The sequence below is a fragment of the Pinus tabuliformis genome, chromosome Q (genome assembly GCF_031772625.1).
Source record: "Pinus tabuliformis cultivar Carrire ecotype Pingquan chromosome Q, CPIR1, whole genome shotgun sequence".
Taxonomy (NCBI): Eukaryota; Viridiplantae; Streptophyta; class Pinopsida; order Pinales; family Pinaceae; genus Pinus; species Pinus tabuliformis.
In genome coordinates this window covers 1018902930-1018916726 of record NC_142296.1, presented here as the reverse complement: position 1 = coordinate 1018916726, position 13797 = coordinate 1018902930, and the positions used below count along the sequence as shown (strand labels likewise).

Below are 13797 nucleotides of genomic sequence, written 5' to 3'. Positions count from 1 at the left end.
GCAAGGAATACTTACTAGAAATATCCTAGCAACTGACAGTACATTGTCCCACCATCTGAACTCAACTGGGTCTCTGTCTGAACTGCCATGCATCATTTATCCATGAGAGAATACTCAATTATATGAAAATAATAGTTGTCACATGCATGCAAGCATTAACAAACTATATCTCATTATTTTAACAACTTGTTAAAATAATCTAACTAGACTTGACTAAGATAAACTAAGTCAACTGATTCTCTCATTATAGAACTCATACTTAATTCATCAATCAGTGGAGAGAATCAAGGATAAATTCCTCAATCAGTGGGACAACTAATTGCATGTTCTCACAAAGACTTCTAGTTTAACTTTCCATAACTAATTAACTCATGGAGATTAATTAATTAATATTTTAAATCGTTGTTAAGACCAAATTCATTTTTACTTCCTATAGATAGACCAGGGACTGCTATAAATAGGAAGGGACCCATAAATGCTATTTTTAGAACTTTCTATTTTTAGCAATTTCACCTCTCACCCAAGGTGGCCAATGACCTCACTGGCCAAACTGCTATTTTTAGACATGCTATTTTTAGGACGTCCATTTATAGCACATTCTAAATTTAACATTTCTTGTTGCACATTTTTCAACATCCACCCCCTATCATCCACAAGCAAATGGTCAAGTGGAGTCTACAAATAAAGTGATTGAGGGAATCATCACCAAGACTGTGCATCTACATAGAAGAGATTGGGCAGAAAGGTTTCCTGAAGCCTTGTGGGCTTATAGAACTACATGGAGGAACACAACAGGACATACACCTTATGAACTTGTTTATGGTAAGCAAGTCATGTTCCCCATTGAGTTCCAAGTCAAAACTTTCAAGATGGCAGTTAAGTTGGGGATGGATCTATCAGAAGCTCAAAAGCATAGACTGGAGTAGTTGAATGAACTTGATGAAATTAGACAAGAAGCAGTTCAAAGGACTGGTCTAGTTCAGCAGCAGAGAGCTAAGTGGCATGACAAGTACATCAAGGACAAAAGGTTTCAAGAGGGAGATTGGGCATTGCTATTTGATTCAAAGTTCAAGGATTTTCAAGGTAAATTTCAAACTCATTGGCTTGGGCCATATGAGATTGAAAAAGTTTTTAGTAATGGAGCAGTAAGAATCAGAACCATAGATGAGCATCAAACTCCTCTCCTTATGAATGGTCATAGGTTGAAGATTTATCAAAAGCCAATCTCAAAGGAGGAGTTTATCAAGATCTTTCAAAATAATTCTGAAATGAAGTTGGTGAAGAAGAATCATTCTTCTCCACCAACTTAGTCTTTGTTCTTTTCATCAATTAAAAAAAAATGAAAAAAATGTATAAGGTTGAAAACCAATCACTGATTGGCATCCTTATACAGAAAATATAGGGTGAAAATCAAAAGACTCTGACACCCTATATTTTCCAAAAAAAGTCCCTCATTATATTCATGGTTTATTTCATTTTTAATTCCATTTTATTTCTGCAAATTTCACTCTGTTTCACCACCACATTCCATCAATAAACTTTTCTTCGGTATTTCTTCATATCCACTTTTCATTTCCATTCTGCCATATTTCATCCACACAATCATTTTCTATTTTCATTCCATTCATCAAGTCATGTTTTGTTCACTGTGTTACATTTCGCAGTTGTTCTCCAATTCCGCAGTTGTTCTAATTTCGCAACTATTCTAGTTCCACAACTAATCCTGTTTTGTAGCCAATCTGACCCTGCAGTAACAGTTTGATCATTAACCAAATAAAAATAAAAGGCCAGATGCAGGTATTGAAGGAGAAATCAATTTTTGAAGACACATCAGCACCCAAGCACCTATAAAAGCAAACAATCAAAGGTTAGCAAATGGAAGAGGTATGATTCTAGAGGTGAGAATAAAACCCATTTCAAATAGCATTATAAAAGCATAAGTTGTATAATTTGAATAATCACTACTCCTTGTCATCATGCGATTTGATTGTTGTCATAACTCCACCATGCCTCCCGATTAATACTTAAGGGTCTCATGATTTACTCTCCGACTTTAACTTGTACCTCACTGTACTTTTCTACTCCACCTGTTTAAACGACTAATTATGTGAATGAAACCCAATTCGATACAGCTTTTTTACACACCGAGTTTTTCATTTTTCCTTACTCCCGCAGCCTTCTTATAAACGCAAAGCACTTTGACTTTACATGAAATTTTTGGTTCTGTGTATACTCTGCCTCCACGCAGTCTACGTGTGCACCAGTCCTTATAGCCTCCACACTGTTCCTATGCATACAGTCTTCCTGCTTCGTATAGCCTCCATAATCCATTCTCATATCCATCGTTTTTCCCAGTTCCATATCCATCGATTTTCTCTATAGTTCTCTACCATTTCCGTCCCTATAACTGCTCTGTTCCCACATAACCACCATTTACAGAGTTTCTACATAGTGAAGAAAAGCATAATGGGTCTCATTGTAAGAACAGAGCCCATAGGAGTCAAGTTTATGGAGGGATACCCTCAGTTGAAGGGGACATTGAAGAAGGTTGGCTGGCTGAAGTTTATCAAGAAATTCAATGGCCATCACAAAGAAGTCACCAAAACATTTGCAAGATCTTTTGATGGGGTAGAAGTGGAGATTGGTGATATAAAGTTCTCAGTGACTGAGTCTTCCATTGCAGCTGCAACCAAACTTCCAAAAGATGGAGAGAGGTGGTTCAAAAATAAGGAATTCAATGATGAGGCTTGGAAAGTTATTCTCCAAAACCCAGGTATGGATATCTCAATTTTCAAAAGAGGAATCCCCATCTCTGCATTAAAGGATAAATGGAGTAGTTTGCTCTTGATTATTCAGAAATTTATCACATGTGAGGGTAGATATGGTTCAATGTACATGTATCACATAAGGTTGTTGATGAACTTTTTGGAAAACAGAACCATCAATCTCCCTTACTTTCTATTGAATAGCTTAAGGAAGATGTCCACCACTGTTCAAAAGAAAATAGAAGATATAGAACCTCACCTTTATCACCATGGTCTCATAAAAATTCTAGTTGAAAATTACTTGAAGGATATAGGAGACACATGGGAAAACTTCTTGATCAGGAACTTTTTCCAAGATCCACCTGAGTTACCTGAAGGAAGTTCAGTTAAAAAGAGTAGGAGGAGGAGAACAACTCTAGCAATTCAGAACACTCCTACAAGTTCAACAAAGGAAAACAATGAGGAAGAACCTCTCTCTGAAACTCTAACCGAGATCATGAAGCAAACAAAACAGAGAGGAAAAACAAAAAGAAAAGTTGAGGAAATCTATCAAACTCCTGAGCCTTCATCAGAAGAGGAACAATTGCTCTCTGAGAAATTAGTCCACATTAAAGAACAGTCCAAGAAAGAAAAAGAAAAAGGGAAAAGAAGACATGTCATAGAAGAAGAGAACATAGGCTCACAAAGTCGAAGAAGAAGCTCTAGGCTTAAAGGCAAAATGAAGAAAACAAGGACAAAAGAAGCCCAATTCATAAACTTGGGAGGGGAGACTCCAACTCAATCACTAGATAACACCTCATTTGAGCAGAGTCCACAATATTCTCCTCAACTAGACTTTGAAAGTAGTCCAAGAAGAGCATCTCCAGAGATTGACCCAGCTCAGCAGCAGATCTATGATTATATTGAATCATTGGAGTAGAAGAACACAACAGTAGATCAGGGGACTTCATCTAACCAACGAGTTACATCACAAGAAACTCTGATTCACTCACTAAAGAAAGAAATCTATGAATTAGAGGTCTTAAACAAGCATATTCAGAAGGAAAATGAAGCTTTGAAGGAACAAAACAAGCTGGACAAAATCATTCATGACAATACCATGCTTCATTTGGGTCTGTGGCATAAGAAAAATAGAAAATTGAAGAGGAAAAATAGGAAGCTAAGCAGGGCCCTCATCAACCTTAAATATAGATTCCTTATGAGAAAGCCTAGAATGGCAGTGGTAGCAAAGAGAAACAAGAAAAGGTTGGATGTTCTAGTAGAGGTTTCAGAGCAGATGCAATAGAAGAAGGATTGTTACAATTTTAGTTGCATGAGGACATACAACAACTTCACAGTGGGGGTATGTTGACTTCCAAAACTGCCTCTTTTTCAAGCAATTTCTTCATCCTTCTTCCTTTGTTTTGCATGCCAGTGCATCCTAAACCATCAAAAGCCATTGCATGTTGATTCGAGGAGTACATTTTAGTGATTTTCAAATTATATTATTACGTGTGTTATTTGGATAGGGTTTTGTTTTTCAGCTACGGAATGTAGCCACTTTCTGCAGCTAACTGGCCATTCCGCAACCATCTTCATACTTTTGTAGGTTATAGGTGTCGAGAAGAGAAACGAGCCACATGGATAGCTAAGAAAATGTCAGTACATGGAAGGAGTCCTATTCATTTGATCAAATTCGAGGAAAAAGACCTTGGTCAAAGGGGAGTCAATGGAGAAGTCCTACAGCAGCTATAACTTTGTTTTGGCACGCAAATGAATCCGAAGCATGTTTCTGAAGCTGAGGATGTCATTTGCCACCTGCATAACTAAATCCAACAGCCACTATTCAGATATTTACTATTCAAGCCAACCAAAGACTAAATTCTCCAATGCACTACCTATTCACGTGTCTGTTGTAGAAGATTTTTCTCTTAAAAACAATTATGAATTTTTCCTATAAATTCTAGTGTTTGGAACACAGAACTAGTTAATGTTTTTGCTACTGAAGTAGTGTAATTTCCATTTGTAAGAATGAGACATTCAGTACTCTGTTTTCAATATAAAAACTCTATTTTTTCCATATGGATACCTGAGCATGTGAAATGATTTTGGTTGCTAGTCCTAGGCCGTGCAGAGGGTCCTTGCTTGGTCGAGGTTACTTTCATTTTTGTATATTTCCATTTGTTATTTCCTTTTGTTTAGCTATACATTTATTGTGTTTTTATTTATGTCTATAATCATTTCTAACACTGTGTTTATTGCAACTTTTGTCACTTGTTTCTACTAACTCAGATAGGTGCATTCTAGTTTAGAAGTAGTTCTTTAGTTTCTTTCATGCTCTAGCTTCTTAACTGTAGTTTTTAAACTGTGTCAAGTAGCATCATTTCTTCTGTTGTTCTTTAGTTTTTAAGCTTTTGAATTTAAGTAGTTTCATGCCTTTGCTTATTAGATAGTCACTCATTACATAAATGAATGTTTCCACAACCTTTCGTTGATGGTTTACCCTCAAACTAAATGGTGAAATATGGAGTTTATGAATGAGATTTTCTTGTTGTTCAGTACCTTTTCCTTCTTAGTATAGTCACTCATGTTATAAGCAAATATTTCCAGAGCCTTTCGTTGTTGATTGATCTTCAAACTAAATGGTGAAGTGTTATGTTTATAAATGAGATTACTTGTTGTTCATTAGTTTAGAGTTAGATAGTTTGATGTCATTTTCTCATGATATAAGCTAATATTTCCAGAGCCTTTCATTGATGATTGATCTTCAAACTAAATGGTGAAGTGTTATGTTTATAAAATGAAATTACTTGCTGTTCATTAGTTTAGAAGTAGATAGCTTGATGCCATTTTCTTGTCAATTTAAGCAACTCATGATTTAAAGAGATATTTCCAAAAACCCTTTGTTTACGATTGAACCTAAGATTAAGTGGTGAAATGCCTTACTAATGACTGAGTTTTTCCTTGCACTTTTAGTGTTTTTAGAATGGTGAAGAATGGAATCTCTCAATTGTTGCTATTATAAGGAGTCAATTCTCCCTAAATTATATGGCAGAGTGATAACAATGCTTCATCTAGTTTTACTTTCACAAATAATATAGTTGCAGTTTCAGTTTTATTTCTTTCCTTTAGTTTAATTGTAGTAGTTCATTAGACTTTAATTTTGCAAGTAGAATAGACAACATAAGTAGTTTTGCTTCCAGTATTTCATTCTCAATTTGATATAGATAGATGCACTTCCATTTTCTCACTTATGTTTTAGTTTTGTAATTAGGTAGACAATAGTTTTAAGAGTCTTTTAAGCTCATACTTTGGAAACCATTACAATAGCAAGAAGATAAGCTTTGTCTTCACTTTCTTGTTTTAAAAACTCCACTTCCAAACTTGGCCTAAAAAGCACTTTTAGACTCTCACTTCAGCAGTAGATTAAGATTTCAATTACATTGCAAAACTCTAGGAGTCAAAAGAACAAAACCCCAAAACAACATAAACTTGAAAATAGTGAGGTAAGAAAGGGTTATTTAGCACATACAGTGCACTACACTTCATTAGTTTACGACACCCGGATTGATAATTTATATAGCAATTTAGGGCACTAAATTAACTAAACAATACCTGCAAAGCAATCTAGCTATAACCGCTGATCCCGCTGCCACCTTGCATATTCTTGCTTTTCATTTGCCTTCTTGCTCCAAATTCCAAGTGTGCCACACTCCTCCAAGAGTGCTCCAAGAAACTTAATTGTCCAAGAGTATGAGAGAGAGAGAATAAAATGAGAATGCCAAAGACTGCATTGAAAAAGCCCGTGAACTAATCCTTAGAAGCCTTTTTATCATTGAGGCCTCTATTTTCTTCATTTTCCTCCATTTTTCTTTCAATTTTCCTCTTATGCAAATTTTGTGACCTTTCACCTTCCTTTTCTCCTATTTTCCATTATTTTCGTAAATGAAATGGCAATTAAAGCCTCTTTGCCTTTGCCCATGCTTTTGCCAATTTACTTAGCCATAATAAACCAAATGAACACCCACTAGGATGTTTTTCCCGCCATAAAGCTTGGAATACCTATCCCATGAGTTTGGTCTTATATATATATTTTTACATGAATTTTCAACCAGGGACTGTTACATAGTACACCTCTTGCCCCACTTATCCTAGGATCCCCTTAACAAGTATCATAAAAAATTCCCATGCATATGATTTCTCGATGTTTAGACTTACAACTATCTTTGGGGACTTTAAATTCCCTATTTTCCACAACACTCCATAGGCATATCTAATTTCATGGATGGCCTATATATCAATGTTATGGAAATTCATCTAAATCTTGGATGGCCAAGTGGCCCAATATACTATATATGGTATGGCCATGTGGTCTTTAAATGTTTTATTCTTAAACTAATTGTCCAAATAGATAATTACAATGATTCCTTGCGATATAACTCTTCCATTAGTTAGCTGCAATGCTTCCTCCCTGACCACTTTAGTGAAGGGATAGTCTACCAATAGGTGAGTTATAGTCTCATCATCATTTTTATAGAGAATACATCTTTATTGCCCTGACTAAACTCTTTTTTAAATTTTTTTTATGTGTGGACTTTTCTAGAGAGTGCTAATCAAAGAAGCATTCTCATTTTTAAGGGAACTTTAATTTTCCATATGGGCTTTTATGACCACTTTTGTTGCCCTCCATCCTCTTCTAGAAACATTGCCTTGTAACTTAGCTTTTCAATGAACCTCATCAAGGACCTATTTTTAGACAATACTATTTTATCATCTTCTTCCCTAATCCTTATTGCACTATGTTGAAATCTGCACAAAAAGTTTCCATATTACTGCTTCCTCTTTGTGAAGTCCTAAAACAACTTCTCCTTTTCATCCTTAGTTTCAAATAGAAGCACCGTTTGGGTTTACAACATCTGCAAATTAATGAATTCCCATTAGATTTAGTGTGTTAATCAATGACTTAAGTAATCTATATTATATAGCACAACCAACTCAAAGATCCCACTTATTTTTACTGTATCTCTATTTCCCACTTTTCATGCCAAGTGATTTCCCACCACAGGAAAAGCTGCTTTAAGCTGTTTTGACTAGAGCTTTTTAATTTTCACTTTCTCTCTATTTCCCACTTTTCATGCCAAGTGATTTCCCACCACAGAAAACGCTGTTTCACTAGAGCTTTCCATATTATAAAGGCTCCTACTATTGTTTTAATTGGAAGTTTGATGCATTCGTGAAGAAAGATCATTGTATTTTTGAATCATCACTCCCTTCCATAATTCATCATGCTTTAGAAACCTCTCTAAACTCTTTGCTTCTAGAGCTTAGCCAAAAAAATGTATATTAGTCCATGTTCTCTTGCTTCCTTTGGTTTTACCATCTTGTTCGATTTCACTAGGGGTACAACTTCCGTTTCCTTTTTCTTTTTTTTATAAAAAATCTCATTGAGTAATTTTAGATTCTTCTTGAGTTTGCTCTTGCTAAAATTGGATGGCAATTGGTTATGCTCTGTTATAGTGGCAGCGTTCATTTGATCCTGGGTCTCTCCTAGATTAGGCGGGAGTTACCGATTCACCATGGGTATAGCCTTTTTGGAATTTTAATTCTTCTAATATGCCTTTTTGGATGGCAATAAACAAGAATAGTTCTACGGACTAAGGATGCAGCTCAGGGCTGGTTTGATAACCAGGAAGACATAATTTGTGTGATTTCCGTGTGTAACGAAGTCACCTTGCGGATATCCTACTTCTACCGAAGGTCTGTTTTAAGAAGCCAGGGTTCTCTGTGTGACCCTGCGACCTCTATTCTAATTCGGTGAAGGGCCACCCCTGCGCAGTTGATGAATGCCGAATTACTGGACAAGACCCCGAGTTCTTGTTTAGCAAGCGAGGACGTACTCAAAGTCGGTGGTGTTGGAGATAGTATTTGGAGCAGCGGATATTTGTCAGGTCCGAACAAGGTTCTATAGTACGCTACGACTCATTTTCTGACCTTTGTGTGCATCCGCTCTGAGGTTGTGCGGACAAGGTTATCTGATCAGTGGTCGAAGTAAGACAGTGGTTTTAGCCTCCTGCGGCAGTGTCAAGCTCCCTGAAAGTCACCCTGAGGCCTGTAACTCACAAAGGGGCAATCAAAGTGCTCTGGAGTTGAAATAGAAGGTAGCAAATCCCCGCACTGTAACAGGCTATTGGATATTTAATCATCGCTGCATTCAACTGTTCGGGTCTCAGGATTTCCCACGTAGATATCTGGTCTCTGCGGCTCCCACAAGAAGGAGGTTCGGCCCTGGAGACAGTAAGCTTTGAGCGAAGTTCTGGAGGAAGTCGAAGGCCGAAACAGGGATTGGATCACCCATTCTTAAGCGATTCGGATATCCTTATGTACATGACTCGAAAAAGGTTTCCTTTTACAAGTCGGGAATCAGTCTAGAACGGCTCGGATTCTGGTTAGTTAAGCTCTGTTTAATTCAAGGTCACACTGGAATTATTTGAAATATAGCGGAACTGTTGAATCTGGACTATTTTGGTACTATTGGCTTTGTGACAGCATTATATTGAATGATTATTGTGTTGTTGAAAAGAACAGTAACGCTATACTGAAGAATACATTTTTTTTTCATTTCCTGAAATTAAAAAGGAAATTTTGTGAAACCCTAGTCCTTAAGGAATCCCAGGGCAAAATTACCCTAGAATATTGCATAGTGGATTTAGGAGTGCATAGGTTTCTTATGGTTCAACAACTTCCTTGCTTCGACTTTCATCAGATTCTGAGGACTTGCTATTTTTTTTTTTAACACATGGTGAATCGGTAACTATCAAGTTTAATCCACGGGAGACCCAGGATCAAACCTCATAGCTGCCACTATAACACCAAGAGCATAACCAACCACCTGCAAGTCGGTATACTAATAACCTATGATTTTAGCAAGAGCAGAGCTGGGAAGGGTCCGCTCCTCTAGCCGCCACCACAGCAGGTCAATGTACTCAATGAGATTTGAACTTCGGTTTGGGCTTCACCCATGTGACTTACCGTCAAACCACACTTTTTTAGGAGTAAGAGTTCTAGGGCTGGCATGAGAAAGTGAGCTATGTATTCATTGTCCTTGTGAGCTCACAATTCCTATGGGTCTTCTTCCAGTGACATGCAAGGTATTCTATAAAATTGCTATATATAACAATCAAGATGACGGGGTTTGCATGTCAAAATGGAGCACATATTTGGGTTCATTATAGGTAGACGAATCTAATGAGACCATCTTCAGGGACATGTGAGGCATTGCTCTTTTTAGTATTGTCTATTTTTAGATGTGCTATTTATAGTAATTATTGTCATCATTGTTATATTAACATTTCGAGACTCCTATTTTTTAGGATGTGGCACTGCTTCTTGTTGGCATTTCTATTTTAGCAGGTGGAGGGGCAATATCAAGGTTTTGAGGTGTAGTGCTGGATTTGTTTTTCGGTTTTGTTTTGGATAGGTTACAGGTAGTGTGGTTTGATTTCGGCTTAATCATCATCAAGTGGAACTTGCATCATGATTGGACATGTCACATCTATGTTGCAGGAAACTTTGGGCAAGAGGGCATTTCAGTAAAAAAATGAAACTGAAAAATGTTTCGTATAGGGCCTTGAAACGCGTTTCAGGCCATACTGGCACATTTCATGAGGCTGAAAAGTGGTCCAGTATGGTCTGAAATGCATTTCAATGTCGTATGACCACGTTTCAGCCAAAAAGTGACTCTTTTTTTCCATTTGTTGCCCTGAATATTGAGGACCGAGAGCCTAGAAGTGGAATTGGCCAATCATCTTCTTCAGCTCCACCATCCATTGTTGAGCATGCTTTTGCTTTTATTTTTGACAAGGATTATGATGATGAGGAAGAAGATTGAAGACAATTAGTTTTTAGTCCTTATGGTACTTGCAACCTCATAGTATTTATTGTACTTGCAGCTTCATATATATAATAAAGGTTGATTTTGAAATTTGGATATATAATAAAGGTTGATTTTGGATATTGCTATTTCCATTATGCGATTATTCATGAGCAAATGTGATGTAAATTTAAAGACTTACAATTTATGCATTGACCTTGGACAACTTAATCATAATGTAATAAATTATAATGTATAATGTATGCTTTATGATTGCACATAACATTTCTTAAATGTTCTAACATATATATATATATAGTGTTTCCCTGTTTCCAAAATGGGGGGGGGGTGGCTCATGTTTCGTAACCGTACCCGTTTCTCCGTTTCCGAAATTGGGGGGGGGGGGGGGGGGGTCATGTTTCGTACTCGTACCCGTTTCTCCGTTTTCGAAATTTGGGGGGGGGGGGTGGGGGGGTCATGTTTTGTGCCCGTACCCGTTTCCCCGTATTGTGCAACTTAGTGTCACATCTAAATATAGATGTCAGAGCACTCATGAGATATTGTTGATTTGTGAGATTGCATGTATGACATCATCTAGAAGGAGCGAGTCCCTTTTTTTTCCAGTTATCTTTAGCACTCCTTGGAGGTTCAAGTTGACTTGATAGACATGCATGCATGCATGTTACTTTTTCGAGAAAGTTCAAATATGGAAATCATAAAATAGAGCTTTACATAAATGCAGAGTTCACTTGTTTTAAAGGAGGCCTTGCATGCATTTGTGGAGGTCTAAATTTGTCAAATCCCAAGATTAGGTAGTGTCCCTTGCTAAGGGCAGATCCATCTTATCTTTATCACACTTCACCTTTGATAATTCGGCCCCTAATTCACTCTCCTACTTTTAGCTAGAACATGTGCCATAAAAGCCTTAACTCCATATCTTGTATGTGAATTATTAATGGAAATATCCGTTGAGAAATAGCTTGGACATGAATTTCTACATAGTTTTAGTGTGAATGTGCGAGAAGTAGTTTGAGATCTTTTCTATTTTTAAAAATTAATTCTATTATATATTGCTGTTGAGTCTAAAAAATATATTTCATGCATGCATGACTTGGAGTAATTTCAAAAGTAGATTAGGGTTTTGGTCTCAGCTAAAAGTATTAAGACAGGTGAAGATATAGGGTTTATCACAATTGAGGAGGTTGAGCCACTGGGAGGGAGAGAGGCGGGTAAGAGAGGGAGAGAGAGCAGGGATTCAGGAAAGAGATGTTTTTGGGTAGTAGGTAGAGACCATAGGGAGTTGTATGGCATGGGCAGGTTTGTATAGTCCATGTATCTAGGTTTTGTAGTGGTACAACAGACTGTACAAACTTTGTTCAAGATGATTTATTAACTGTGCAACTACTAGTTTTTAGTAGATTGTGGAGGTTTCATTGTAAGTTCTTCAAATGAATGAAAAGCTTATTTAAAGGAGAAATTACTTGTGTATGTCTCAAACTATTTTCCAAGTCCACTATTTAATTTCCAACTATTGTGTGAGTGATGTTATGGTCTGAATTTAATTTCTGCATTAATTAGATTCAAACAATTTAATTATTTAATTGAGATCATAAGGACATTAGTCATCTAGGTTTGTAATTTTTACATGTATCATAACATTTTCTTTGATTGAGATTCTTAAGGATTTGCTGTTATAGATCTAACCCAGAAATATATGAAAATGCAAATAAACTCAAGAAATAACAAGATCTGAATATAGAAATTCTTATTTATTGATATCAAACCCTTAAGGTAGGGCAACACCATACATTCACTCCTTAAGGAAGGAGAACACTCCACAAGCCATATGCCTGTTCATACAATAATCTTTGACATCCCTCAATGTGGAGTCTCTGACATCTATATAAGCCTCATACATACAATACCATGGGTCATTACCATGGTTCCCTCAATACCATCTATCTAATACCATGGGCCCATAACATTATTACTAACTACTTGTGGTCCCTTACATGATACGGGTTAACCACCTTATTTATTACTATGGTCCATCCCATTATTACATTATTCCCTTGAGTACCTCTCTTTGTACCCCATATTAGCCCCCCTAGGTATATAACATTCCACCCCCCTTAGCATGTTTCGTCCCCGAAACTTGGGAAAAACACAAATAATAAGATCTACTCAAAAGAGTAGTCCATTGGTACCATGCACGTGCATCTAGCCATCCAAGAAAAAGGTGAATCCTCGATTTTGCTGGTGCCTCGCTCGCTTGAGATGGAAGTTGACCTTGGCAGCTCTTCTGTGTTGATGTATAGTAGGTGGATCTTTGCTCCTCTCTATCTGTCATTTGGGGTTGTTGTCCTTGCGGCTAATTGGTTGCCATCTTGTTGGTTGTTTTCTTGCGGGGTGATGTGGGTGATGATATGTTAAAGTTTTAACCCACGTTGTCTTTTTCTTTAATTCACCCTTTACTGGAGCCTGACTGTAATCTGGTGCATGTTGTGGTGCTTGCTGTGGTGTCTTATCTTCCAATATTACTTCAATCATTGAGCCCTCATCTGATGTGTTAGCACCTGTAACCTTTTCTGCTTCAACTTTGTGTTTGATTGTCAACCATCAACTGCTCATCATCTGATGTGTAAGTGTCCTTAGAGCTTTGTGCTTCTGCCTCCATAGTCTCTACTTGGGTCTTAATGGAAATATCTTACAATGTAATTTTCTTCTTTTTATACCAGAGCTTCAGGAATTTCTTCTGCACATTAATATTGATAGTACCCACAGATTCCATCCAAGGATATCCCAAAACAACATCCATGTTATCCATATTTGAAGTATAAAAATCACCATGCAACACATACTTATCCATAGAAAGCTTCAAATCCTTATAAACTTGAACATCCTCATCATCAACCTGTGTGTTTTCAATGTGTTTTGCTGGTACTTGCAATTTTTTGCTAAGTTGACATTTATGAGATTTTGCTTGCAACTTGGATTTATAGACAATGATTTTCTCCTTCTAAATCAATCCATGAACCTGCAATAAGGAGACACTAGTAGAACATAACCTTTGACGTGTCTCATTCTTTTTTCTAGCACAAGACCATTTGTCCATAAGGAGTTTTTCAAATTCTTCATCCGAAAATTTGGACAAGTCTTTGATGCCAAGTGAGTTCCACCATA

At 36.9% G+C, this 13797-nt stretch overlaps 1 protein-coding gene across 1 annotated transcript in view; it reads left to right on the top strand.

The window, feature by feature from the left end:
* Positions 1-8374: 8374 nt before the first annotated feature.
* LOC149222956 (uncharacterized) overlaps positions 8375-13797 on the top strand; it is a 63522-nt gene continuing 58099 nt past the window's right edge. Inside the window, exon 1 of the mRNA XM_089387734.1 lies at positions 8375-9189. The gene's annotated coding sequence lies outside the window, so the exon portion shown is untranslated. The remainder of the gene's footprint in view (positions 9190-13797) is intronic.